Here is a 6,092-nt window from a genome sequence, read left to right on the forward strand (position 1 = left end):
CCCGTTCGCCTTCCTGGCTTTTTGGTATGCTTGCCTGAGCTCCTTGATTTTTGTATGACTCTGCTCTGTGTCCCTGGAGTAGCCTCTTTCCGTCATGGCCCTGGAGACTTTAGCGTATGTATTTGCGTTTCTTTTTTTGGAAAGTAGTTCTGCCATAACAGATTCATCTCCCCAACATGCGATGAGATCCACTACCTCTCGTTTGGACCATGCTGGAGCTCATCTGTGAATCTGGGACTGCGTGGTCTCTTGTGATGGTGGACTCTGCATGGTCTCCTGTGATGGTGGACTGTGCTGATGGTCACCTGTGCTGATGGTGACCAAACAGGAAATTCAAAAGTTCCCAGGGCTCTTACTGCCTACCTGTCTAGTGCATCAGAGTTGAGAGTGTTGTCCAGAGCAGTCACAAGGGAGCATTCTGGGATAGCTCCTGGACGCCAATAACGTTGACTTGAGTCCACAGTATCTGTAACCTGGACCTGCAATCTCGATTTTAGCGCTACTCCACTTGCTGAGGAGGAGTACAGAAATTGGATTAAAGAGACCTTTAAATTGAAAAAAACTGGTTTGGTCGTGTGGACGGAATCAGTTTTATTTCAGAGTAACTCGGCTAATTCCAAAATGACCGTATACTGTAGACCAGGCCTAAGTGTACTCTCTATGCCATTATCTAAATCATTGAGGAAGATATTGAACAGAAGCAGACCCAGAACTGATCCTGGTGGGACCCCACTCGTTATGCCCTTCCAGCTGTGAACTGTGTATGACTGTGAACCATAGATAACTGGTTGGAAAACAGTTCCCAGAGAGTAGTTATGCACCCACTTTATAGTAGTGTTATACCAATAAAATAAAAACCAGCAGGATCTTATTAAAGGGGAAAAGGCAAAATACCACATTTATTATGAATTCAGAAAGAATCATAGTAAGCAGTTAGTTATAGCTATAACATTTCATTCAATCTCGTATTTATTCACACATTCATTCATACAAACACACACACACACACACACAGGTTCTGCAAGTTACCAGCCTTAGAGTTACTCATGCCAAGCCACTGGCCAGGTGGCCTAGACGTGAGGAGGGAGCAGGGCCTTGTCAGATGCACATCTGATGCTCCTGGAAGTTGGTTTTCAGAATCAGACCCCAAAGTTCTCACTTTCTAGGGTCCATTTTTATAGAAATTTCTTCCTATGCCAGTCTACGGGAATTGCTTCATCATGCTGTTGCTGAATCAATCAGCAGATGTCACATTCCTGACGGCTCCGTGCTGCCAGATGTATCTTGTTTTTTGGTTCTCCCATTCTTGAGGCTGTTGGGTGGATTCCAGTCTGCCCTCCGGGGGTCCTCTGATTATTTCCACTTGATGCCTTCTTCAGCTGATGGACACTGCATTCTTAGGCTGGCACCTCCCTGATCATTCAGTTATTATCCACACCAAGCATCCATCCACATACATCCTCTATCTCTATTTTAATCACAATTGTTAACAAAGCAAGATGAAAACAACAAAGGGGCGGGGAGTCTCTGGGTGCTGTTTCTATTGTTACAGAGTATTGCTTTGAGTCTCTCTCTGTGTGAGTAGTTGTTGTTACAAAGAATTGCTTTGAGAACAGTCTTAGAATGTACTAACGCAATTAGCAGCTTGCAAGTTTCACACATAGAGGGAGGGAAACAGTACAAAAACCCAAGAGATCTCTTAATTAGTAATACCCTGGAATTTAAACTATGGGGAATCAAATTCGTTTGTGATTTTAATACAGAACTTCTTTAATACAATCCAACAGTAGCTCCCTGTAGGTTGCATTTCCCTAGTTCGTTTATGAGAAGGTCATGTGAGACAGTATCTAAAGCTTTACTACAGTCAAGATATACCATATCTACCACCTCCCCCCTATCCACAAGGCTTGTTACCCTGTCAAAGAAAACTATCAGGTTGGTCTGACATGATTTGTTCTTGACAAATCCATGCTAACTGTTACTTATTACTTACTATCTTCTAGATGTTTGCAAATGGATTGCTTAATTATTTGCTCCATTATCTTTCTGGGTACAGAAGTTAAGCTGACTGGTCTGTAATTCCCCCAGTTGTCCTTATTTCCCTTTTTATAGATTGGCACTATATTTGCCCCTTTTCCAGTCTTCTGGAATCTCTCCCGTCTTCCATGACTTTTCAAAGATAATAGCTAATGACTCAGATATCTCCTCACTCAGTTCCTTGAGTATTCTAGGATGCATTTCATTAGGCCCTCATGACATGAAGACATCTAACTTGTCTAAGTAATTTTAACTTGTTTTTTCCCTATTTTAGCCTTTGATCCTATCTCATTTTCACTGGCATTCACCATGTTAGACGTCCAGTCATCACCAACCTTCTTGGTGAAAACCGAAACAAAGAAGTCATTAAGCACCTCTGCCATTTCCACATTTTCTGTTATTGCTCCCTCTGCCCCATTGAGTAACAGACCTACTCTGTCTTGGTCTTCTTCTTGCTTCTAATGTATTTGTAGAATGTTTTATGGTTACTCTTTATGTCTCTAGCTACTTTGATCTTGTTTTGGCCTTTCTAATTTTGTCCCTACATACTTGTGTTATTTGTTTATATTCATCCTTTGTAATTTGACCCAGTTTCCACTTTTTGTGGGACTCTTTTTTTATTTTAAGATCGTTGAAGATCTCCTGGTTAAGCCAGGGTTGTCTCTTGCCGTACTTCCTATCTTTCCTGTGAGGTGGTATAGTTTGCTCTTGTGCTCATAATTACGTCTCTTTGAAAAACTGCCAACTGTCTTCAATTGTTTTTCCCCTTAGACTTGCTTCTGATGGGATCTTACCTACCAACTCCCTGAGTTGTCTAAAGTCTGCCTTCTTGAAATCCATTGTCTTTATTTTGCTGTTCTCCCTCCTACCATTCCTTAGAATCATGGACTCTACCATTTCATGATCATTTTCACCCAAGCTGCCTTCCACTTTCAAATTCTCAACCAGTTCCTCCCTATCTGTCAACATTAAATCTAGACTAGCCTCTCCCCTAGTAGCTTTCTCCACCTTCTGAAATAAAACATTGTCTCCAATACATTCCAAGAAATTGTTAGATAATCTGTGCCCTGCTGTGTTATTTTCCCAACAAATATCTGAGTAGTTGATGTCCCCCATCACCATCAACTCCTGTGCTTTGGATGGTTTTTTTGTTTTTTTTTCTGGATGAAGTTTTGCACCTGTTGTTCTGGCAGGCTCTGGTGCTGCTTTGAGTTGGTGTGTCCTAGTCTGTGCGGAGCTTACTTCTGATGATGTGGTTGTCTGAAGGCTAGAAGTGCGGGTTGAGGAAAGAATTTTCAGAATGGGGTCCCATCAAGTATGGGTTGTAGTTGTTTGATGATACCCCATATGGGTTCCAGTGTGGGGTGGTGGGTGACAACTAGAAGGGGTACTGTCAGAGCGGGTTTTATTTCTGTATTGAAGCAGGGTCTCTCAGAGAATTTGGGATGTGGTATCTGAGTGCCTGGCTGTAGATAACAGATTTCTTGGTGTATTTGGGGTGGTTACTGGATCTATGAAGGTAAGTGTGGTGATCTCTGGGTTTCTTGTATATAGTTGCCTGTATGGTTCTCTTTGATAGCCTGTTAAGTCTTTTTTGCATAGTCTGAAACAAGATCAATGCATGAAATGTTTTGTTGTTTTGGTATATCTGCTCTCACTTCACGCTTCTTTGCTAACTGCTCCTTCTCTTGAGCAGTTGCATCAGTACCTTTAGCATACTGGTGTGTAACTCATTTGGTGAAGAGGGCCAAATTCCATGTTTAATTATGGTCAATGGTCTGGAATATAAATTTAGGACTCTCCACAAATCATGGTAGATTTTCCACTAACGTCAATGGTTAGTTGATTCAAAGATCAACGGGGAGCACAGATTTTGTATAGTAACTAAACTTTTAGTTATGATTATTTATTTGTTCAGTACCACATTGTCACATTTAGCATCACTCAGGCTAAGTCTACACGACATACCACTTCTGGCATGTAGGACCAATGCTAGTTTTGCACTGTGTTTCCCTTCCTTTTTCTGTTTCTCTCCTGCTTCCTTGTATCTATGGTTCTCAATTCTTCTCTCTGCGTACTCTTCCTGCAACAGTTCCCACTCACTGTGGGCTCCCTTCCCTAACCCTTCCACCAAAATGTTCAGTAATGAAATAGTTAACGTTTATATGTGAAGTATCATTGTTTACAGTGAACACCCTGGTGAGGTTACCGGCTGGGGGAGGGGAGCTAGTTTACACCTCTCAGAAGCATTGATTCAGCTGTCTGAAGAATCGGGAAGGCAACACTCTAAGAGGAAGGGTTTTCTGCACCATCATGAGGGCTAGAAATTTACCATTTCTTTATAGATGAAATCTTACCTTCTCCAGAATCTGAATATACCGTATGGGCCACATCAATATGTCACATGGGCAGGATCAAGCCCACAGGCCAACCTATGTTACCTACAGCTTGTATTGCTGTTTGTGGTGTTTCACCATGAGGTGTTTTTCTTTCCAGCTCATATCATATTCCTGGTGATACAACACATGGTGCCTTTATCAGCATCAATGTTCCTGCTAATATTTTTTCTGTATGTGGAACAAATGGCTGCCCATACTCAGGTCTAAATCCTAGAGTTAAATTTCACGTCTCTGCAGAGGGCCAGCAGAATGACTATACACCACATACGTCTCTCTGAAACCCTAAAACTTCTTAGGAGATGCATAGAGGTGCTGACCCTCTGCACTCAGGTGAACTTTACCCTCTAATTGCAGTCATTCCCTCTCCTAATCTCTTCTCACACTGTCTTCTTCCCCCATACTGCCTACCCCTCATTCCCTCTCTTTACTCGCCCTCCCTGCTCATTCATTCCTTAGCTCACATTCATTATCACTTCCTTTCCACCACTCATTTCCTCCCTTTTACTTTCCCTCTCCTTTTTTCTCCCACTCTTCCTTTTCCCATCCCACTCAGCCTCTTCCTCAATACCATCTTGTTGTATCACCTTGGAGGCCTGGTCTATACTTATAAGTGAAGTGAGGTTGACACAGCCATAGGTGCCGACTCCGGGGGCCGGAGCACGCACGGGGAAAAATTAGTGGATGCTCTGCACCCACCAGCAGCCAAACTCCCCGCCCTACCCACCCCACCTCACCTCCGCTCCACCTCCTCTCCTGAGTGCGCTGCGTCCCCACTACTCCCTCCCCCCTCCCAGTGCTTGCTGCCGCCAAACAGCTGTAGCAAGCTCCGGGAGGGAGCGGGAAGGAGCAGGAATGCGGTGTGCTCAGGGGAGAAGGCGGGGAAGAGGCAGGGCCAGGGTGGAGATTTGGGGAAGGAGTCGAATAGGGGTAGGGAGGGGGCAGAGTTAGGGTGGGGACTTTGGGGAAGAGGTTGGAAGGGGGGCAGGGGGGGGGGCAGGGTGGAATCAGGGTGGGGCCGGGGCAGGGTGGGGTCAAGCACTCACTGGCACCATTAGAAGTCGGCGCCTATGGACATAGCTACATTGGTCAGGACTGTGAAAGAAAACCACGCCGCTGACTGATGAAGTTATGCTGACCTAAGCCCCAGTGTAAACTCAGCTAAATTGATGGAAGAATGCTTCTATCGACCATCGCCTGAGGAGGTGGTGTTCCCACAGGAACAGAAAAAACTCTTCTGTCAGCGTAGGCTGCGTCTACACTCTGGGGAATGCTGGGAAAGCTACGGAATTGTAGCTATGCCAGCATAGTCTCCATAGTGTAGACATACCCTTACTCTTCTCCTTTTCCAACCTCTATCATACTATTAATTATATACATTATTTATATGTTAGACACTTCACAGACATATAAAAAAAGCTTTATTCCTGTCGCAAAAAGCAGGAAAGAGGAAAGGAGGCCAAAGCTTGAATAAACTCTGAAGTGCAGCACATTTGTTGTAGTTCCATGATTTTTGCTTTTAAGTTTGATTCAAATAAATCATCTCTTTTGTTGCCTTTGATTGGTTCCATTACACCTCGCTGGGCTAGCTGACCCACTCCCTCCTTCACAGGTCTCCTGCTTCCAGAGTAATTAGGGAACTTATTTGTCTTTGTATCT

The sequence above is a fragment of the Caretta caretta genome, chromosome 6 (assembly GCF_965140235.1).
Source record: "Caretta caretta isolate rCarCar2 chromosome 6, rCarCar1.hap1, whole genome shotgun sequence".
Classification (NCBI taxonomy): Eukaryota; Metazoa; Chordata; order Testudines; family Cheloniidae; genus Caretta; species Caretta caretta.